At 50.4% G+C, this 23,317-nt stretch overlaps 1 protein-coding gene across 2 annotated transcripts in view; it reads right to left on the bottom strand.

Moving 5' to 3' along the window:
- Positions 1–7,939, bottom strand: part of RIPOR3 (RIPOR family member 3) — a 76,161-nt gene extending 68,222 nt beyond the window's left edge. For both annotated transcript variants that reach the window (XM_010811762.4, XM_002692501.7), the window contains exon 1: positions 7,277–7,939. The gene's annotated coding sequence lies outside the window, so the exon portion shown is untranslated. The remainder of the gene's footprint in view (positions 1–7,276) is intronic.
- Positions 7,940–23,317: the final 15,378 nt, after the last annotated feature.

The following is a 23,317-nucleotide window of genomic DNA, read 5'->3' on the forward strand; positions in this document are numbered from 1 at the left end:
GAGGCAGCTGAACCTGTGCACGGCACCCACGAAGCCCTCGCTCCCTAGAGCTCAAGCTCCACAAATTGAGAAGCCACCACCATGAGAAGTCCACACACTGCAGCTAGAGCGCAACTCGAGAAAGCCCGTGTGCAGCAACAAAGAGCCCCGTGCGCCACAGCAAAGGCCCCGTGCGGCCTCAGGTAAATACAGTTTAAACTTTAAAGCTGACGTTTAGGAAGGACTTTACGTGCAGTCAGGGGCTCCTCCAAGTGGATCCACTCCCGTGGTCCTGACAGCAATCTCAGGAGGAAGGACCACGACCATCACTTTAAAAATGAGGAAACTGAGGCCACAGGACCTCAGTCCACGGCTCGTGGCTACAGCAGAGCTGGGCTCTGATGTGGGCAGGGGGCGTCAGAGGCCCTCAGGGGACCAGCCTACTGCACGGCCTCCCAGCTGCTCCATCTTGCCAAGAGCCCTGCAGCTCTTGGGAGCCGGGAAGGAAGACAGACAGACAAACTCCCTTCAGCAGCCCCCGCCCTGCGCCGGCCTGGGGCCCGGGTGCAAGGAGAAGAGACTTGACTGAAGCATCTTCGTCTCAACCGGCTTCTGATAACTCGGCCGCTGGGGTAGCTAACTTCCATTCCAGCCAGTTACGGCCAGTGGGGCCCGCTGATGGTTTTTATAGCCTTTCCTGGAGTCAGCATGACAAGGAAAACTAAGTGAGCTACACTTTCAACACTAGCAGCCGGGTATCACGGTTGGGGGGTGCAAGAAGGAAAGAAAAGTCACTTTTTCCCCCCCACTTTGAGCTCATCCACAGAACACGAGCCTGGGCGGCCAACATGCTGGTGTTGAGAAAAGCTGTTCTCAAGCGGAACTGATTGGCAACAGAAATGGAATTTTTCCCCCAAGAAAAGTATAAACACACTTTCTCCCTGGGAATTACCCTTCGGAATAGGTATTCCAGACGTGTGTGTGCAACGGCCCAAGCATAGCCGTCAGCCTCACGTGGATGAGGCCAGAGACCAGTGCTGGTCACCACTCGTCCCGGACAGTCTCTCTGGCCGTAAGATGGTCACCAAGGTCAATGGCCAAACCAGCCCAGCCTGGAGTGGACACCTGCCCTCCTGTGGCCCAGCCCCTGCTTGCTCCCCCAAGAGTTGCCACTGGCTTTGGGGCCCCTCAGGGCTTCCCCGGTGGCTCAGCTGGTAAAGAATCTGCCTGCAATGCGGGAGACCTGGGTTCGATCCCTGGGTTGGGAAGATCCCCTGGAGAAGGGAAAGGCTACCCAGTCCAGTATTCTGGCCTGGAGAATTCCATGGACTATATAGTCCATGGGGTCACAAAGAGCAGGACACGACTGAGTGACTTCCATTTGGGGGGCCACCTCATGTCCAGATTCACCGACACTGGTTTGGGTGGAATTGATTCCCACTCAGCTCCAAGGATGAGCCTTGTCGGTTCCTTACACCAATGAGAGGATTCCAGGGATGCTTCAGGAATGAGTACACAACCCAACAGGAAACACCACGGCAGGAGAAGAACCATGGAAGGCTTCACGCGGCTTCTGGAAGAGAGCGCTCTTGCATTCTAGAGGTGCAGAGAGGTGGAGTAATTTGCCCAGAGTCACACAGCACATTGACAAGGGATCCAGGATTTGAACCCAAATCTGGAGGACTGAGGCCTTCCCTGGGGGCTCAGTGGTAAAGACTCTGCTGGTCAACGCAGAAGCAAGCAAATATTTCCATAAGACTTAACCGAGTGCGTGCTATGGGATAGATACAGCACTGAACAAAACAGGAACAAAAAGAGAGAGAGAATCCTGCCCTCAGGAAACTCACATTTTTATTTTAAAAAATAATCGTGTCTGTTTGGCGGTGCTGGGTCTTTGTTGCTGCGCTCCAGCTTTCTCCAGTTGCAGCGAGCAGGGGTTACCCTCTAGTTGCGGCGTGCGGCCTTCTCGTTGCTGCGGCTTCTCTTGTTGCTGAGCTTTGGTAGTCGAGGCTGCCCGGCTCGAGGGCACAGGCTCAGGAGTCATGGCGCACGGGCTTAGTTGCTCCGCGGCACGTGGGATCTTCCCGGATCAGGGAGCAAACCTGTGTCTCCTGCATTGGCAGGTGAATTCTTTACTGCGGAGCCACCAGGGAAGCCCCTCCAGCAGAAGATATTTTGAAAAAGAAAAATAATGTATCATGTGTTAGATGATGGCAAGAGGTACGGAGGGAGCCATGTGGCGATCTGGAGAATGAGTGTCCCAGGCAGAGGGGGCAGCAAGGGCAAAGGGCAAAGGTCCTGAGGTCACACTGTGCTCAGGACTGTACTCGGCAGCGAGTTCAGTGACGGGGCGGGCAGGGGAGATGAGGTCCAGGTTCTGTGGGGCCTGGCGGCTGTGGTTAGGACTGCCAGGCCGCGGGGAGGAGGTGCCCTGAGCAGAGGAGGGGTGGGATCCGATCTCCTTTGAACAAGACCCCGCTGGCTGCAGGTGCAGAACAGACCGTCAGAGAGGCAGGTGGAGCGGCAGAGACATCAGGGAGGAGGTGACCGTGGCCGCGGGGGCAGAGGGGAACGGTCAGCTTCCAGAGACAGGCAGACGGTGGGGCCAAGAATGTCCTTAAACTGAGAAATGGAGGCGGCTGGGCTCTATTTGTGTGTTCGGCGGTCAAGAAAGTTCCAGGGGCTTCCCTGGTGGTCCGGTGCTTAAGAACGCGCCTTGCGGGGCAGGGGACACAGGTTCAGTGCCTGGTTGGGGAGCTAAGATCCCACATGCAGCGCCCACGAGCCACAACAAAAGCAGCCAAGACCCAACGCAGCCAAATTAACTAGTTTAAAAAAGAGTTCTGCATGCCCCAGCAAAGACTGAAGATCCTGCAAGCTGTAGGCTGCAGCTGAGACCCACACAACCAGATAAATAATAAAAATATATAAAAAAAATTTTAATAGAAAATCTGAGACCTGATGTGAAAACAGAGATACGGTTGTCACCATAGCTCCCCTCTCACAGTCCTCCTGGGGGCAGGCGTGGAAAGCTTTAGGTCTTCCTGTGCTCACAGGGAAAAACACCCAAGGTGTATCATCAAGTGAAAAAAGAACGATGCAGAATAAAATGTAAGAATGATCTCATTTTTGAAAATTAAAATTACATATGTGAGTGAATATAGGCTTCCCAGGAGGTGCAGTGGTAAAGAATCCACCTGCAATGCAGGGAACTCGGGTTCAATCCCTGGGTCAGGAAGGTCCCTGGGAGGAGGAAATGGCAAACCCACTCCAGTATTCTTGCCTGGAGAATCCCCATGGACAGAGGAGCCTGGGGGCTACAATCCATGGGGGTCACAAAGAGTCGGACAAGACTGAGCAACTAACACACACACACACACACACGCATGTGAGTAAATGAACGGTCTGGAAAAGGTTGCCTGGAGTGGGACCCACTGAGATTTAAACTCAGGATTGCTGTTCCTACATGCAAAATTAAAATTAAAAAAAAAACAAACAAACTGGTTTTAGCTCTTTTTAAAATTGCTGCGGGCAGGGCTCACTTCCTGCCATCCGAGCCTCGCTTCTCTGAGGCGGCCAGTGTCCCCACCTGGGCCTCCTCCTTGGCCGGGACTCTAAGAAGGCGGAGCAGGGGAATGAGAAATATTTTCCTCTCGTGCTTGCTGGCCTGGGAGACTGGAAAGAGCCCACCTGGCTCCGAGGCTTTCTAAAAATAGAAGGTGGTCTGAACTTCCCTACAGGTTTGGCTTAGCTGTTCCTCCTCCGCGATCCAAGACGCCGTTTTGATTAGAGAATCGTGTATTGTGCATTAACAACAAGGATGGAAGGAGTGAGACCTGAAATGGGTGGGATTTCCACGGAGCTGCCCCCGAGGCGACCTGGAAACACCCCACAGACGTGGGAGGGCATGAATGAGGGAACCAAGGGACACGGGGAGCGGGGCCTTCCTGCTGCCGGAGCTGGGCCCCTGGAGGCAGCTGGTGCCAGCGACACCCTCTGCCCCTCCCAGTCTCTGCATCCATTCCAGCGCTTAGGGCAGGAGAGAGGAGTTTGGCTGGTGGTTTGCTTGAGGCCAGAGGAAGAAGCAGAGGAACTGTATCCAAGGCCCGCTGCCTGGAGTTTGAATCCCTCTGGGTGAGAGCTGAGCACAGTCTCTCAGGACGGTCCATAAGATTTCTAAGACCCTGGGCACAAGCTGTGGTGGGGCCAGCGGTGTGTGGGTAAAGGTTTTAACAACCAGTTTTCCGGGGGAAAGTGTATGTGTGTAAGCACATGCACACGTGTGTAAAATCTATGCATTTACACACACTCTCGAACACATATATACCCAGGTTTGCTGTAGATTGTATTGACACAAAGGCTGTGTAACAGACAACTTACAGATAAACATAAAATGTACGATGACCCCCTTTCCGTAAATTTCATTTCCTCAAGTGATTCACACAGGATGTTGTTATCGATTTTTGCCCCTCAACTCTTGTATCTATTGTCAACCTATGGTTATAATTGACGAGCGACTGTAGTTCCTTCCAGAACGCAGGCTGATATCTGCTTTCACGCTAAGGAGTGAGAAAAAAGGATACAGCAGAGAGCAGGTCGGCGCTTTCCTGGCTTGTCCACAAAGTGAGCAACTTCCTCGGTTTTGGGTGCTATTCCCACTGCACCAAGCAGAGAGACAACACACGTCTGTGTTCAATCTGCATCAACCTTTTCTCCTTTCCTTTGTCTAGGTCACTTTGTCTGTTGAGCTAGATAATCAACAAAACAATAAATCAAGCCCTGAGTTGTACTGTTTGCAATTTCTCTTGGTGTCATTCCTTCCACCCATGGCTGACTTCAGGCTACCAACCTGAAGTCGCAAAAAAATTGGAATCAGGAAGAGATCTGCAATAGTGCACTGGATATTTCCACCAGACAGACACACAGGATGTAAATATCCCCAGGAACACCAGTATCAGTAACCAGGTAGCTTTTTTAAAAATGGAAAGTGATGAGTTTTGAGTACCTACGCCCTTTGTTTTTAATATCATGTATTTAATTATAAATCTACATAGTTTAATTTTTAATAATGGTTCTGTTTACCAATGAGTTCACCAAGTTCCTAAAAATCTGACAACTGGTTTTCACGAGTAGGTCCAAGCTGGCTCCAGCACACCACGTGCAAGGGCCACACAGCTGAGAACGTCCCTGGCGGGGCAGGAACCCACAGCAGGTCAGGCACTAAGCAGTGGAGTCTGGCCCCACCAGATGGGTGTTGGCAACAGAGTTGCCCAGGTGGTGTTACTGGTAAAGACTCTGCCTGCAGGAGATGCAAGAGTTGAGGGTTCAATCTCTGGGTCTGAAAGATTCCCATACTCCTGGGAATGGCAGGAAATTGCAACCCACTGGTATTCTTGCCTCAAGAGTCCCATGGACAGAGAAGCCTGGCGGGCTACACTCCATGGGGTTGCAAAAAGTCAGACACGATTGAGCAACTGAACGCACACCTTTCTGAAGCTTGTGGATACCCAGGGCTGTTCTCACTGACAGCATTCACTTCTTCAAGCTCGTCCGAATTCCAGCCTCCTCCAGCGCATTCCCTGATGCGCTGGGGGATTCACAGGGAGGTTTTCCTCCTCTTTAAGCTTGTGTCTCACCCGCATTTAGAACTTGAGTGCTCTGACTCTCTCCAGCCAGAGTCACAGCATTTTAGAGTTGCAAAGAGATTGTAAAGATTTCCTAAAATAATCCTTTTGTTTTACAGATGGGAGAAAGCGAGTCACTAGCTCAAAGTTGCAAAGGAAAAAAAAAGAAGAAATCAAGGGCAGAACTGCATAGGGTGGCCAACCATCTGGGTTTGCCCAGGACTGAGGGGAATCTCCTGGGACAAGCTGGTCACTCTTGAGCAAGGACCGCCAGTCAGGTCTCCAGTCAAGCCCAGGGCAGAGGGCTTGGGCCAGACCCAGAAAGAAAGGAGTGAGTACACAGCTGCGATGGGGTGGAATTTTCCAAGAGAAGAAGAAAGAGGAGGCCACAACTGGGTGCTGGGACTTCCAGCTCTGCCCAGATGCCGGACACCCAAGGGACTTCCCACCTGCCACGGCCTGGCCGTGGATTTCCCAGCCCTCGTTGATGTAATATGCTTCCTCCTTGTAGGTGCCAGAGAGACACTCGCTGGCTTTATCTGCATCTTATCTCTTGGCTGCTGCTATCACAGCTGCAGGGATGCATATGCAAATAGCCTCGATGATGTGAATACGTGATTCCCCCAAGGGAGGCATGTGGAAAGCACTGTATGTGTTTCACAATTCTGTTTGGGCCAGAGGAGCAGTGGGAGCCCAGAATGATTCGAAACAGATTTTTGAAAAGGCAAAACAAAATTGGAACACAACCTCATACAGACATGTGCCACCGTCCCCACCCCCAGCTCTCTCCACCCCTGCCTGACATTAACCCTCTTCTCTCACGGCCCCAGGAGGCTCCTGTAATAGGACAGCAAATACCGCAAGGGGCATCAGGCCCTCTGCATTCAAGCCAGGAGTCCCTGCCCATCCCCGGGCTGACAGACCCTCCCAAGAGTCAAAGGCTGCTCGGCCTATGGCTTCGCCTGTCCAGTCCCTCTGCCTGCCTCCTATACACAACACTTCCTCTCCTCCTTCACTTCTGCTTTCTGGGATCATCACAGACTCAGAGAATACAGAGGACACAAGTCCCAACTACTCCTGGAAGTGCAGAGCTTAGCAAGAGGCAAGTTAGAAAGATCGAGATCTGATTCCCATCTCTGCTGCCAACCAGCTGCGTGACCTCGGGCAAGTCACTTCATTTCTCTGAGTCTCCCTTTGTCAGTGTACGATGAGGCTAATAGTAATAAGAATCTCTATCCCGCCCCGGGGCTGGAGGGGATTGTCCAAGCTGAAGCTTCATCAATGCTTGGCGCAGCGCCTGGCACAGCAGATCCACAAAACATAGAAGTCATAGGGAATTCCCTGGCATCCAGCGGTTAGGACTCTGTACTTCCACTGAAAGGGCCCAGGGTTCAATCTCTGGACGGGGAACTAAGATCCTGCAAGCCTGCCGCACAGTCAAAAACAAGAATAATAAAAATAGTAGTCATAGTAAGACCCCCTTAAAGACGACTTCCTTCAACCACCCATTCTAGGGATGGACAAAGGGAGGCCCGGAGTGGGGGAAAGAACTTGCCCAAGGCCACACAGCGAGGTCCTCCTACGATCCCATCTCAGTCTCAGGGCTCGCGGAGCTCCAGGTGGGATGTACTGGACACGCCGCTCTCCCACCCCAGAGTCTGGTCCACACTCACCACCCGGCAGGTCCGAACATTCTCTGCCAGAGTCGCCCCGTCCCCCTGGAGGAAGCTCGACTTTCTTTATCGCTGAGACGAGCGGCGGCTCCCACCGGCGCGGGGCTCAGGAGAGGAGGCAGTGCGCTCGGAACATGGCCTTGGAGGACCCCTCGGCTCGGCCTCCCTCGCGGGGCCGGCGCTCCCCGGGCTCGGATAGAGCGACCGGGCTCTTATCGGGCCCGGTCAGGGTGCAGGCGGCCGCGGAGCGGGGTTCCAGGAAGCCCGCCTGGGGCCCCCCGGCCGGCCCGGTCCCCCCCGGATGCCGCCTGCGGCTCTGGCCGCGGCCGATCGCCCGTCGGTGTCACTCTGAGCTCCGCCAGGGAGAGTCCCATGCTGGCCCCCAGCAGGCGGGGCCCCCACCCCTCACGGCCCGGCCCTCACTCCCATCTTGGCAAGGGGGCCGGGGGAAGGCAGCTAATTTCAAGTCTGCACGGCGTTTGTGGTCGTGTCCTGAACTCTCCACGATTAATCACCGGAGCATCTGATTTCTGCTTGGCCTCGGAGGGGGGTGTGGGGATGCCTGGAAGTTTCTGCTTACTCATTCGGCACCAGCTTCGGTGCTAATCGCAAACAGACCCGACGCAGGCTCCCCCTCCCGCTCTCTCCTCGTCCCCCTCACCTTGCCACTTTCGGTCCCCCCACCCAGCCTCTCTCCTTTCTCCCCTCTTTCCCGTCAGTCCCCCTCCCCCGCCTCTGTCCTGGATCCGACCCTGTGCACTCCCCATCCCCGGGTCCAGCTTCCCGCCTCAAGCCTCATCCCCCTTCACACCTCCCACTTCCCCCGGGGTGGGAATTAGCTTGGCCTTTTCCCTTCACGTCTTTGCACTTAGTGGTCAGCCTCTTTTCCTTCCTCTTTTCCTTATTTACAACCTAATGATTTCAGGGTTTGCCCCGCCCCCCCCCCCCCCCCCCCCCCGTTACATGTATGTGGAATTCCTATGAACTTGGCAGTGTCTGACAGTCAAGAGTGGGGTCCAGACACGATCCACGGCTGGTTTGGTCACCTGGGTGCCTCGGTTTGGGATCCTGCTCAGGGATGGACCTGGGAACAAAGCCCCCACTGACGCTACCACGGAGACCGCCCCCTCACACCGTCCCCACCCCTGTGGTGCCTCCCAGCCTGTAACACCTAGAGATGAATTTCTCTCTGCACCCCTTTGCTCCCTGCAACCCTGCAGCCACTGCAGACAAGATACCGGGAATAAACAACCTCAAAGAAGAGAAACTGACACCCCTCTCCACACACAGATAGTCTGACGGGTAATTTGGCCATAACTTCGAAAACCAGAAATAAGCATAGACTGCCAGCCAGAACATCACTTAATGCACATCCATAAGGAGGCGTGCACATTGACGTCTGCTTAAAAAAGAAAAAAAACGTTTATCATAAGAAACATCAGAAATATCCATCCCAAAAAAAAGACTGATTAAATGGAATGTGCAAGAATCCAAGGCAGGGATTTAAAGGGTGAGCTGCATCTGTATGTTACAATGGAGATAGGTCTTCAAGACGTATTAGTGAGTGAAAAGGGGATCAGAATGGTACAGTCAATAAATATAATCTTGGTTGTGCAACCCTCCTCCCTTACACACACATAAAATGAAACGCTATGGAAACACATATAAAGCCAGGAAAATAGTCTGGAAGAATATACACTTCACTGAGTCATTACCTCTGGGAAAGGGGAGAGGCAAATTTTAAGGGTGGTGCTCATACCTGTAGTAGCTTCATTTCAAAAAGTGAGATGGATTTATCAATTATCTCTGTCCCAACCAGAGATATGGGGTGCCCAGCAACACGGCACCCCATACTCGGAGAAAATTTCATCCATCCATTGGCTTCCTTGGACTAACTCAAAGAATTCTGCAATCTGTCAGCCAAGAACTAAATGTCAGCCCTGAGGAGTGAACCCAGAGATTCTGCAAACGGTCTGCTTTGATCACCTCTCCCAGGTGGCACTAGTGGTAAAGAATCCGCCTGCCAACGCGGGAGATGTAAGAGATGCGGGTTCAATCCCTGGGTCAGGTAGACCCCCTGGAGGAGGGCATGGCAACCCACTCCAGTATGCTTGCCTGGAGAATCCCGCGGAGAGGAGCCTGGTGGGCCACAGTCCACGTGGTCACAGAGTCAGACACGACTGCGGCAACTTAGCATACACTCACGCAGTCAGGTGTTGGGACCCAGAGCTGAAAGTGACTTTCCACCGAGTAAAATTCCTTAAGAGCCAGGGAGCTGTCCGAATTACTCCGGAGCGGGCTTTGGTCTCCCAGAAAGGAGGCCAGCAGATCTCTATCTGAAAGCAAAGTGCTGGATTGGAAAGTGATGACTTGGGTTCAGGAAACAATGTCACCTACTCTAAGTCATGAAACACTAAAACCAGTGTGAAGCCTTCTAAAGGAATGAGCGTGAATGAGTTCAGACGTTTCACCGAGACAAGGGCTGCTGAGAAGCCCAGTTTCGGTTCAGCCCTCCAGCTCACCGTCCACTCACACCAGCCGTCTCACACACGACGGGCAAGCAGGCCTGAGGCCACGCAAGGGGTTTCCTTCCCATGGGCTGTGACACGATGGAATCCTCCAGAAACCTCTCTATGCCCCCCTTGTCCAGGGCCTGCAGGCTTTGGGGATTCAGCTGGGGCATTACTATGAAGAAGACAGATGATGTCCCCACAGCCCTGGGCCAGTGGAGGCTCCAGCCCCTCCGCCTTGTCCTCCAGGGTAGAAAGGAGCCCCCAGGTTGGGAAGCCTGCAGCCTCAGACTTGGAGTTTCTAACCACGTGAGGGTGGCAGTTCCCAAGGGGAGGCTCACACGGGGCAGTGACCGAGATGACTCCGGGCGGCACCCAGAGTGGGCATGGAGCAGTCCCACTGACTCTACAGTGCCGATGTCATTTCACTTCCGAGGCAATTCTCTTGGCGTCCCATTTGGCCTGGGAGAGTCTCCGCTTCGTGCTCACCCATCTTTAACACCTCTGCCCTCTGCTAACATCCCCTTTTGGACCAAGAGAAAGCTGCCTCGAGCGTAAGCCAGTCACGAGCCAACAGCGTCCAGCTAGAATCCTGTTTGCCAACTGAGCGTGGTTTTCCACTGTCTTTCATTTTCCTATTTTTAACTTTAAGTTTAAAAGGGAGTCCATCAGATAAGGGAAAAGCTAACAAAACCTTAATAAGACACAGATGTCAGTTAACAATGCTGCATCAACACTGGCTCGTTAGTTATGACAAATGAACCACAGCAGTGTAAGACAGCAACAAGGGGGACAGCTAGAAATTGGGTGCAAACTATGTAAGTCTCTGTACCATCTTCGCAACTTTTCTGAGAATTTCAAACTAGCCTACGATTGAGAGTTGAGTGGTGATCATACTGTAATGTGTAGAAATACCGAAGCATTGTGTCGTATAACAGGAACTAACATGACGTTGTAAGTCAATTACACTTCAAGAAACGGACAAAGTCATAGAAAAAAGGTCCGGTTTGTGGATACCAGAGGTAGGGGTTTGGGGGAGGGAGGAATTGGATGAAGGTGGTCAAGAGGTACAAGCTTCCAGTTGTAAGATAAATAAGGGGGCTCCCCTGGTGGCTCAGTGGTAAAGAATCCATCTGTCAAGGCAGAAGACACAGGTTCGATCTCTGATCCCGGAAGATCCCCCATGCTGTGCAGCACCTAAGTTCACGTGTCCTCCAGAGCGCAGGCTCTGGAGCCCGGGAGACGCGACTATAGACGCCCACGAGCCCTAGAGCCGGTGCTCCTCAACTAGAGACCCTTAAAAAAAAAAAGATAAATAAGTCCTAGGGATGTGACGTAGAACACAATTAATATAATCACCACTGCTGTACGTTCCTGGGAAGGTTGTTAAGAGAGTGAATCCTCGGAGTTCTCATCACAAGCAAAAAAGTATTTTTTTAAAATTTTTCTTTATTTTGTATTTATATGAGGTGGTGAATGCTCACTGGAGTTATTGCGTCATTATTTAATGATGTATGTAGGTCAAATCTTATGCTGTGTACCTTAAACTTATACGTTGCTATGTGTAAATTACATCTCAATAAAACTGAAAGACAAACAAGTAAATAAAATTGAAAGTTCATTTAAATATGTTTTATGAACCCAAGGGCTTCCCTGGTGGCTTAGCTGGTAAAGAATCTGCCTGCAAGGCAGGAGACCCGGGTTCGATCGTTGGGTCAGGAAGAGCCCCTGGAGAAGGAAATGGTCACCCGCTCCAGTATTCTTGCCAGGAGCATTCTATGGACAGAGGAGCCTGGTGGGCTACAGTCCATGGGCTACAGTCCATGGGGTTGCAAAGAGTTGGACCTGACTGAGTGACTAACACTATGAACTCAGAAAAAAAGTGTTAGGTGATAAAGTAAATCGATGGAAAGGAAAATATTTAGTACACAAGGGCCCAGGCGGCAAATGGATATGACCAGGTTGCCAAGGTGGTGCTGAGTTACTGGCATTTAGGAGACCCTGGGCTCAGAGGTAGTCTGGCAGGGAGACCTATGATGACTCTAAAGGACCCTCCCAAGTCACTGAGTGACCACACTCCTCCCCGTTGCCCCAGAATCCCCTCTGCATCCCCCCACAGGCACCCACCTTCCAGGGTGTCAAACCATTTCTCCAAAGTCCCAACCCCTCTGAGTCAGCAGGGCAGGTGCTCTCACCCCACATGCCAGGCTGAGGCTTTCAGGGACAGAGATGAAGAAGGAGGAAACGTTCCAGTGGGAGACAGACATGCAAATGGAAACCTATACTGCCAAGTGCTAATTTCAGCCCGGGTAGCAAGTACCAGGTGGGCAGGGCATCGAGGCAGGGCCCTTCCTAGCCCGCCGCCCTCCTTGAGAATGAAGGGGACGCCCAGGGAAGTGTCACCAGGGCAGGATGAGTCAACGGAAAGGTTACCGATCCTTCTAGAGAACCTGTTTTCCAGCCCTGGGGGAACGTCAGAGCCGTGCCCTGGAGGCCCCGCAGCGCCTGGGACTCTACCCCTCTCCTCCTCAGCAACCCCGCCCCGTCCCTCTCCTGTGGTTCCCCCAGCAGAACTCTCACCCCTGGGCCATCTCCCCCTGCCCTCCTGGATTTTACCTGGTTGATACCTTAACCGTTAACCTGCTGGAACCCCCTAAGGAGCCACATTCTCCAAAACGTTCTCTGAAGCCCTAGTCTGTCGGGGAGTCCCTCTGCCCGGCAGCCCCGCTGCCTCATCACGGCAGAGCCGGGTGAGCACACAGGCCCCGGTGTCCGGTCCTGGCTCCTCTCCTTCGCACGTGAGTGACCTCGGGCAAGTCACCTGACGTCTCCGTTTCCTCATCTGTAAAATGGGAATAACTCTACAGAGCCTCATGGGTTGTTGTAGGATTAGACGAGACAAAATCTTGTTGCTCAGTCTTATGGGCCAGAGGATGGGGCATCACCTGGGAGCCTGTTAGTACAGAGCCCCAGGCCTCACCCCCAACCCTCTGAACCAGAGTCACAGGATCCCAAAGTGATTCACACGCACTTTAATACTGAGACGCACTGAAACATTATCTGTAAAGTGTGTAGGCCCTGCCGGGCGTGCAGCCGGCTCCTGTTGCATAGACGTGGTTGTCGTTGTCAATAGCATCTCCTTCTTCCCTGGCTGCCTCGCACACCATTGCACACTCAGAGGCCAGAGCAGAGAAGGGACTTTATGAATGATGGCTGGATCAAGTTCTTTTGTCTAATTTTCATGGAAAAGCCCGCCTGGAACCCAGGAGCCTCACTCCTAGCTGAGCTTTTTTGAACTCACCCCTTTCCTTTGCAGACACAGGGAACGGAGTCTGGGATGGTGAAAGGGTCTCCCGTTCGGAAAGGCATGGGGGTGAGCTGGACGGGAGGAAATTCGTCCCACTTGGTAAAACCCGTCATTTTCCTGCAGGTCGTAGGATCACAGCTCTCCTCTTTTATCAAGCCTTTGGCACCAAAGAGAACATCCAATTGCTGATTCTTCCTGGAGGTAAATATTCCGATCTGTCATTGTGCAAGTGTCTTCTCCTCTCCCATCTTGACTCAGAGTCCAGGTCCTGGCACCTCCGGACCACAGTGACAGGCTCAATGGATTCATCAGCTAGAGGCTGGCTCTCTAGAGCTGGGCAAGGCTCTGAAATGACAGGTTCCCCCTCTGGCCTTGGCCAGGCCATAAAGCTTGCTTCAGCGGAGGAATGAATCCACCCTAAAAATCCGGGCGCCTTATCAGTTGGGGGGATTAGCAAAGGCCTTGTCCTGACCTGAAGGAAAATCCCGGACACCCTCCACACTCCCTGAGGGACCCTCCGGAGTCAAATATTTTCCGAACCAACTCCAGTTAAGTAAATACTTCTCCGCACGTGAGTGCCCACGGGGCTTCTCGGAGGACCTGACATTCTCCACTTGGTGACTGTCATTTCCTTACAAACACAACCTTGGAAGCAGCCTTCGCATTCCCCGAATGACTTCCCCAGCTGCGGAATTCTGCGTTTCTCCTGGAGTTCAGGGTTGTGGCTTTAGTTTGCACTTTTATGACAACATCCTGTAAATGCGTCTTGTATAATTTGATAAGAAAACCTTCCCCACCGCACCCCCCACCCCAATGCGTGTCTTTCTTTGCCACAGATTTCTAGTAAACTCTTCACAAGAAACACGCAGCCTAAATTGAACCCTGATGCTTGGGGGACTAAGGGGGTGCCTTCTTCAAAGCAATTCTTTACAGCCCAGCAGTTTACATGGTGCTGGAAACAATGGGCTTAAGCGCACAATTTATTTGGATTGGCTGGTTTCGTGCTGGTTGGAATCTGCTTTGGGGGGAAAACAAACCCTGCATGTGTTTAGATTTATAATTTATACTGAAAGCACAAATACCTCGTAATAGGGCCGCAGTGAGAGGCGGTTATGAACAAAAGTAACCACACAAGGAGGCTTTGCTGTCTCACAGATACATTAAGAGAGATCGCACGCTGCTTTTTAGTGAAGCCACCTCTCCTTTTCCATCCCCATCCCCTCCCCCTCCCCCACCCCGAGACACATCTTTAGTAGGAGCCGTAGAACATCTGCCTGACCTGGCTCCTCCCCAGCTGTCTGGGGTGGTGACTGTCCCATGCCCACTCTGAGTGCTTTGCAATGCTTTCCTTACTCCATCCTCACCACACTCTTCCGGGCATCACGATCCCCATGTTAAGAAGTGGAAACTGAGGCACAGGAAGGTGAAGTCGCTTCCCGAGGTCACATAGCAGGCAAGTGACAAAGCCAGGATTCTAACTCACGGAGTCTTGGTCCAGAATCAGTGCTCTCCACCCTGAGGTCCTTTTGCAGTACAATCTGCAGAACTAGCCAGAATGCTCCATTAACTTGACTTTTTATTGCAGTTGAGTTGGAAGAGAAACAAGGCAAATGGCAGGAAAATAAAATGAGATCATGACTTCACCAAAGCAAAATTGAGATCCTGCTCCCCAGATGAAACCAAAAAAAGTCTGGAAAAGAACAGATTCAACATAATCTCCTCCATCTTTTCCAACTCTGTCTCCAGGACCAGACAGGGAGATGCCACATTTGGAGGGGAGACTCAGGGTCCCTGAGGACCCTCCATCAACAAGAAAGACCCAGAGCTGCCCTGTAGATTCCAGAACAAGGAACTGGAAGAGTTTTCCTCCAGAGAGATTGCCGTGGTGGATTGCTACATTATGCGTCCCGGTGAACGTGCCCCCTGGATCCAGAGCCCCTGTGATGAACTGCTGTAGCCACATGAATCCGTGACCTGCTTTGACCAACAGATCACGGCAGAGGTGATGGCTGCGCAGCTTCGGAAGCAGCCTTCGCCTCGCACCTTCTGTCTTTGCCTTCACCTTCTTGGACCCTCGAATGGTGAAGAGGCCCGGGTTAGCCTCCTAGAAGATGGATGTCCATGTGAACGAGAACCACGGCACCCAAGCTAACACCAGATCACTACCGGGTGCCTGAGTGTGGCCACCTGGACCCTCAAGTCCTCATCAAACTGTCAGATGACTGTGGTCACGAGAGGCCAGTACAGCCACCAGATTGCCAACCCACAGAATCATAAGACACAACCAGCTCTCCGTTACACGCAGCCACGAAGGTTTGGGGTGGTTTGTTATACAACCGCTAGAGCTCAAATAATTATTAACACAGTTAAAATGAAGGTTCCCTATTGAAACCACAGCTATAAAGAGGACTTCAGCATGACCCGGGATGACGGCACTTTCTGGAGGATTTACCAAAACACCTTGTACTGTGTCCTCAGCTCATTCATTAGGACGTTGGAAGCCCAATTGTGCTTTTGCTTTTATTTGCTCATTAAATATTTGACCACTGTTTTCCACATAAAAGGAAGAACTATCTTTAGCACTGAGGACACAGATAAATTTGGCACAATAATGTCTTCTAAGAAGTCCCAGGACAACAAAGGAGGCAGACAGGAGCACTATTGTATTCGTGCAGCAGATATTTGCATACCAGGCACGAGTTAAGGGCTGGGGATACAATGATAGGAAAGTCTCAAGTCCAGACCTCATGGAGTTCGAGTCCAGCTGAGAGGCGGACATGAACAGAAAGAGAACGGATAAATGTACACTTGCAAATGGTCTTAAATATGTTAAATACAGTGAAGAAGTAGCAGAAGCTAGAAAGGTTCTCTTGAGGAAGCACCTTCCAAGTTGGACTTGAGGGACTTCCCTGGTGGTCTGGTGGTTAAGAATTTGCTTGGCAATGTAGGGGACTCAGGTTCAGTCCCTGGTCAGGGAACTAGGATCCCACGTGCTACAGAGCAGCTAAGCCCACGTGCCACAGCTAGCAAGTCCGTGCACCGCAACAAAAGATCCAGCAGGTTGCAGCGAAGATCTTGTGTGCCTCAGCTAAGACCTAACACAGCCAAATACATAAATAAATATTTTTTAAAACAAGAATAGGTGAAGCACGTGGTCAAAGGGTGGAGGAAGAACGTTTCAGCCCGAGGCAAGAGTATATCCTGGTGGTTCTTCCCAGGAACAGTTCGGTCAACCTAGAAAACAACTCTATTTTACATTTAAACACAGACTGGTTTTTGCTTGGTTTAAACACACACTGTACTTTCCTGAAACGCAGCGACCGTGTAAACTGAGAGAAGACTGAGCTGGACTCTGCGTGGGCGCTCCCATTGGTCATTCTTCTGGAGCATCAGTACTGGCAGCATCTCCACTCACCGTGCTGGTGGCACACGAGGGGTCAACACCCCACACCTCGCTCTACCTGCGTGTGCAGCCGTCACCTTCACAGAGCGTCCACCTGTTCAGTTCAAGCCCCTGGCTACTTCACTGGGACTTCCAGCACTATAATACATATAACTTTCTTATAAATTACTTTTCACTTATTCTCCTCTGTTTTAGAGTTTGAGAATTACCTCTATGTGTTTTCACTCTATAAGCAGGTTATACTATTTGTGAATTTCATTTCAGGATAGACAATGAGACACTGGGTCTGATTAAGGTTAGAATCACAGGCACCTTTAAGATCTTCCATTTGGTGGTCTTGGTGGCTCACTGGTAAGGAATCTGCCTGTCAATGCAGGGGACATGGGTTTGATCCCTGGTCCGGGAAAATCCTACAGGCGTCAGAGGTTAGAGCCTGGAGACCCAGGAGCAGAGTGGTACCAGATGAGACTAGGGTAGGATGTGGGGAGATAAGAATCCTCAGACACCGCTGGGAGGATGGGAGATGGTAGAGTCCAGCAGTCCCTCGAAGGTGAAACTTGGAAAGTCATCCGAATGAGCATTCTACTCCCAGGCATATGCTCTACAAAATATAAGGTCAGCCAAACACCTGAAATATTGATGCAAATATTCTGGAATTAAATAGTGGTGACAATTGTACAACTCTGTTAATATAATAAAAACAAAAAAATATACTGAATTGTATACTTTAAAGGGGTGAGTTTTATGGTGTTTTGAATTACATCTCAAATAAAACAAAAGGACAAGCTTCAGAGATAGACAGGGTTGCCCCATTCAAGGCACCACAGTCTGTCACTGAGGGTTTTAGGCAGCACTAACTACTACATGGATCACGGCCTCGTTGTGGCGAAGGGGCTTGTGTAAATCGCTGAAGCTATGAGCCATGTCATGCAGGGCCACCCAAGACAGATGGGTCATCGCGAAGAGTTCTGACAAAACGTGGTCCCCTGGAGAAGGAAATGGCAACCCACTCCTGTACTCTTGGCTTCCCAAGTGGCTCAGTGGTAAAGAACCTGCCTGCCAATGCAGGATCTCCTGCAAGAGATGCGGGTTCAATCCCTGGGTCGGGAAGATCCCCTGGAGAAGGAAATGGCAACCCACTCCAGTATTCCTGCCTGAGAAATCCCATGGACAGAGGAACCTGGTAGGGCTACAGTTCATGGGGTCGCAAAGGAGTCGGGCACGACGGACTGACTAACACTTTCCTGTATTCTTGCCTGGAGAACCCCGTGGACGTGTGAAAAGCAGAAAGATATGATGCCCAAGGATGAGCACCCCTCCCCAGGTCATAGGATGTCCAATATGCTCCTGGGGAGGAGAAGGGCAATTACTAGGAGCTCCAGGAAGAAGGAGGTGGCCGGGCCAAAGTGGAAACAACGTCAGCTCAGTTGATGTGTCTGATGGTGAAAGTCAAGTCCGATAAGATGGTTAGACGGCATCACCAACTCAATGGACAGGAATTGGAGCAAACTCTGGGAGACAGTAGAGGACAGAGGAGCCTGGCAAGCTACAGTCCACGGGGTCACAAAGAGTTGGACGTGACTTAGCGAACGAGCAACGAAAAAATGACAGTATAGGTGTGCATTTAAGAACGATATCTGGTGAAGAGTGGACGGGAGATGGGCAAAGGTGGATGGCCTTTCTTTTTCAAGATTTATTTATTTGGTTTACTTTTGGCTATGTGGGGTCTTTGTGGCGCGTGTGGGCTTTCTCTAGTTGTGAGAACAGGGGCTACCCTCTAGTTGCAGCTCGTGAGCGTCTCGTCGAGGTGGCTTCTCCTGTTGGGACGCATGGGCTCTAGGGGCGTGGGCTCGGTAGTTGCGATGCAGGGGCTTAGTTGTTCTGAGGCACACGGGATCCTCCCGGACCAGGGATCAGAGCTGTGCTCCCTGCATTGGCAGGCAGATTCTTCACCACTAGACCACCAGGGATGTTCAAAGACGAATGGTTTTGGAGCTGAGGAGGAGTCGGGTATCTGGAGTCACACCTGGCTTGGGACCTGAGCAAACTGAGGAGTCGGAACCCCTCTTGGGGGTGCTGGAATCTGCCCTGTTGACAGACGTTTTCTAGAATGGCCGTCACAGAGGCAAAATCATGCTTGAGGAGACAAGAGCTAGGAGAAATTGCGTCTGACTGGTGGCACCTGGGAAGGCGTTTTGGAAGAGGTGGTCTTTGAGCAGAACATTGCAGTTGGTTTAGGGCAGGCTAAGCCATGAAATTAAAAGATGCTTACTCCTTGGAAGGAAAGTTATGACCAACCTAGACAGCATATTCAAAAGCAGAGACACTACTTTGCCAACAAAGGTCCGTCTAGTCAAGGCTATGGTTTTTCCTCTGGTCATGTATGGATGTGAGAGTTGGACTGTGAAGAAAGCTGAGCGCCGAAGAATTGATGCTTTTGAACTGTGGTGTTGGAGAAGACTCTTGAGAGTCCCTTGGACTGCAAGGAGATCCAATCAGTCCATTCTGAAGGAGATCAGTCCTGGGTGTTCTTTGGAAGGACTGATGCTAAAGCTGAAACTCCAGTACTTTGGCCACCTCATGCGAAGAGTTGACTCATTGGAAAAGAGTCTGATGCTGGGAGGGATTGGGGGCAGGAGGAGAAGGGGACGACAGAGGAGGAGAAGGGGACGACAGAGGATGAGATGGCTGGATAGCATCACTGACTCAATGGACGTGATTCTGAGTGAACTCCGGGAGTTGGTGATGGACAGGGAGGCCTGGTGTGCTGCAATTCATGGGGTCGCAAAGAGTCAGACACGACTGAGCGACTGAACTGAACTGAACTGAAGGTTCTAAGAGTCTTCTAAGAAGAAGGGCTCATATAAGCAAAGGTATGGATCCCAGCAGTGCCCAGGTTTGACAGAGTTCTGTTTAGCTCAATCAGAAGAACAAAAATTATGGTAATGTATTAGTCAGGGGTCTCCAGAGAAATAGAACCAGTAGGAGATAGATAGATAGATGATAGATATACAAGAGGAGATTTATGGCAGAAATTGGTTTATGTGACTATGGAGACCAGGAAGTCCCTTGATCTGTCCTCTATAAGCTGGAGAACCAGGAAAGCTGGTGATATAATTCTGCCTGAGTCCAAAGACTGGGGGCTTCCCAAGGGGCTCAGTGGTAAAGAATGGTTCAATCCCTGGGTTAGAAAGATCCCCTGGACAAGGAAATGGCAACCCACTCCATATTCTTGCCTGGAGAATCCCATGGACAGAGGAGCCTGGCGGGCTACAATCCATGGGGTCACAAAGAGTCAGACATGAGTGAGTGACTAACATGTACATTTACATACCAAAGGCCTGAGGACAGGCGAGCTGGCGGGGCTCATCTCAACCTGAGTCTGAAGGCCAGAGGACCAGGAGCACCTGTGACCAAGGACAGAGGAAGATGGGTGTTCCAGCTCAAACCAGGGGGACAAATTCACCCTTCCTTCGCCATATTATTCTATTCAGGCCTCAAAAGATTGGATGATGCCCATTAGCATTGGTGAGGGTGATCATCTTTATCTTTACTCAGAGGACTGATTCAGATGGTAATCTCTTCCAGAAATATCCCCTAGATAATGTTTGGCCAGTTATCTGGGAATCCATTAGTCCATCACATTGATTCACCAGGAGTCCACTCCTTTGTCAGCCTGTATCTCCCATCGCCCACATGCATCTCCCCAGAACCATTCTTCATGTCCTCATGGAGACGACAACTAGGTTAACTCTGTCCAACACAATACAACTCTCCTGCCTCTAACCCAGAGTACACTGATAGGGGCCAGCAGAGTGTGTCCCCCTGTTTCTCAGAACTTCCCTGGGAGGCATTAACCCCTCTTCATAGGAGACTGAGATTGAAAGAGCTCGAAGGGGCTTCTCCCTAAAGTCCTCCAGCTAAGAAAGGGCTTTCTAACCTCAGGTTGATTTGGAGAAAAAAAAAAAAAAAGATGCACCAGGTGGGTCAGGCCAACTTGTAGCACGTGGACTTTATTTTATAGGCAGTAAAGTCAGTCCTTCTCTTCCTGCGCCATGAAACTCACTCTTCTCTGTGTGTCTGCTTTGTATTACACATTCCAATTCCTCGCATCTTTCGATAACGTTTCCTTAAGGGAGAGATTGTGGTTGTTGTTTGGAAAATGTAATCCACCATAGCATAGGAGATGACTGAAGACTCCTGACACCTCTGTGCAGGGAGGTAGGGTGTGTATATTTCAGTGCCAGACGAACCATAACCTGTGAACGCTGTATCGGGAGTGATGACAGCTGTCTAATATCAAATAGCAGACGTGTGTTCTTTCTGCCACTTAAACTCCCTGGCTTTGCTCTGAGCAAAAAGTAACAAAAATAAATGCATATTTGCTGAATTTTTGTTGAATTCTATTTGGATTCCGACTGTTGAGATATAATCAGTTCTTTTATGTAATGGATTTTTAAAGTATATACTTGAATCTTTACCTTATGGTTTTTAGCAGCCATGGAAAAAGCCTTAAAATATTTTTAAAGAGAAAGAGGTGGGGCAGGAGGGAGGGATGTAAGATACAATTGTCAGAATTTAAGACCCAGTGCAAACAAACCTAGCTGGTGACAGATAGGAATTCTGAAAAGGCGGAAAATAAAAGGGGGATGGTGCAGCCACCAGCTTGCTTTCCACCTGAGTGTGTATGCAACCTGTGATAAGCAGAGGACGCTTGTCTGAAGGGCAACGGTGTACCTCGGACTTCTGAGATCCTTCTGATGTGGTATGGAAAACAGATTGCATAGGTGCAAGGGCAGAAGCAGAGAAATCAGACTGGAGGCTACTGCAATAGTCCAAGCGAGAGATGATGGTGACGTGGCCCAGGGTAGGAGGTATGCAGGTGATGAGAAGCGGTTGGTAACTGGATATACTTTGGAGACCAAGCCAGTAGGACTGGATGTGGGGTATGAGAGAAGCAGAGCAGTCAAGGATAATACCAATGGCCGTTTGGAAAACACAAGATCAAGGATGGGGTTGCATCTGCTGAGATGGAAGAAACTGTTTGATGAGAAGGGGATGGAGACATCAAGGGATCAGTTTGGACCATGTCAATCTGAGATGCCTGCCTGCGTGTGTGCTCGGTCGCTCAGTTGTTTCTGGCTCTTTGAGACCTCATAGACTGTAACCCGCCAGGCTTCACTGTCCATGGAATTTTCCAGGGAAGAATACTGGAGCAGGTTGCCATTTCCTCCTCCCAGGGGCTCTAACCATTCAGGGATCCAACCTGAGTCTCTTGCATCGGCAGGTGGACTCTTTACCACTGCGCCCCTTGGGATGCCTGTGCTGTGCTGTGCTTAGTTGCTGAGTTGTGTCCAACTCTTTGCAACCCCACGGACTGTAGCCCACCAGCTCCTCTGTCCATGGGATTCTCCAGGCAAGAATACTGAAGTGGGTTGCCCTGCCCTCCTCCACGGAATCTTCTCAACTCAGAGATTGAACCTGCGTCTCTTATGTCTCCTGCATTAGCTCTTGGGCTTTCCAGGTGGTCCTAGTGGTAAAGATCTCACTTGTTAACGCAGGAGATGTTAGCGATCACCTGGGGAAAAGTCATAGAAATGAGAGGTCCAAGAACAGAGCAGACACGAATGACCATCGAAACTTCCTTTCTGGGACTTCCCTCGTGGTCCAGTGGTGAAGAATCCACCTTCCAATGCAGAGGACTGGGTTCAATCCCTGGTCAGAGAACTAGTCCCGCATACCATAGGCAGCCAAGCCCGCAAGCCACAACTAGAGAGAAGCCCGCAAGTAAGACCTGATGCAGCCAAAAATAAACAAACAAATATTAAAAAGAAGATGGTCAAGGATTAATAGGAATACAGGCTGCAAATTACATTTAAAAAAGAACTTCCACTCTAAAAATGAGAAATATAGACCTTGATTAATTTAGTCACCCATCTCTGGTCTCCTTCAGCCCAGTTAGGGTGGGAGGACAGTGGAAAGAGAACCGAATTTAGATTCAAAAGACCTGGCCCCTCTTCCTTACCGTGGACCTCGAACTCAGCACGTCACTTCTCCCAACCACTTCTGAAAACGTGGAAACACTGCTGCACAGGCGACTGTAAGGATCAGATGAGACGATGACGAGAGTGCCACAAACTGTAAAGTGCAGAAAACCCCGGTCACTCTTCAGTTCTCCCTTAATGGCCCAAGTGCGGAAATTCTCATTTCGTCCTGGGCTGGCGCAAGCATATCATGGCTGTTCATTCACTCAACAAACAGTCCCTGACAGTCTCCTATGTGCCAGGAATTGGTCACCCAGCAACAAAAGACACAGTCCCTGACTTCACAAAGCTTCTTTTCTGGTCAAAGGGCATGATCATAACAGCCACCTGTTGTTGAATCTTCTCTTGGAATCCTTGCATTTTTGTGTTCTGAAAAGTTTATTATTGTTTTTTAATTTTTGTATTTGTTTCTAAGAGGTGAGGAGAGATCGTTTCAGATTTTAATTATCACTGCCTTCCCTAAGAAAGTACAGGTGTGTATAGAATCATTGCTATGTAATTTTTCTTTTTTTCCCCTTAATCATGTAACTTTATTCATAAATACACACAATGCAGACACAATATACTTATACATATACCCAAATAGCTATTTTGTATGTATTTTTCTTTGTAATGTTAATTTTTCAGTAATATGGGCTTTTCGTTAATTTATCAGATGAAAACAGCAGCGAGTGTTCCACTACGGTATAAATGACAAAATGTAGTCTAAGAATTAAAGCAATTTACTACCAAGTGACTGCACGGTCCTCAAGGAGTGTCACTAAAACCGATCAAGTG

This window comes from Bos taurus, chromosome 13 (assembly GCF_002263795.3).
Source record: "Bos taurus isolate L1 Dominette 01449 registration number 42190680 breed Hereford chromosome 13, ARS-UCD2.0, whole genome shotgun sequence".
Classification (NCBI taxonomy): domain Eukaryota; kingdom Metazoa; phylum Chordata; class Mammalia; order Artiodactyla; family Bovidae; genus Bos; species Bos taurus.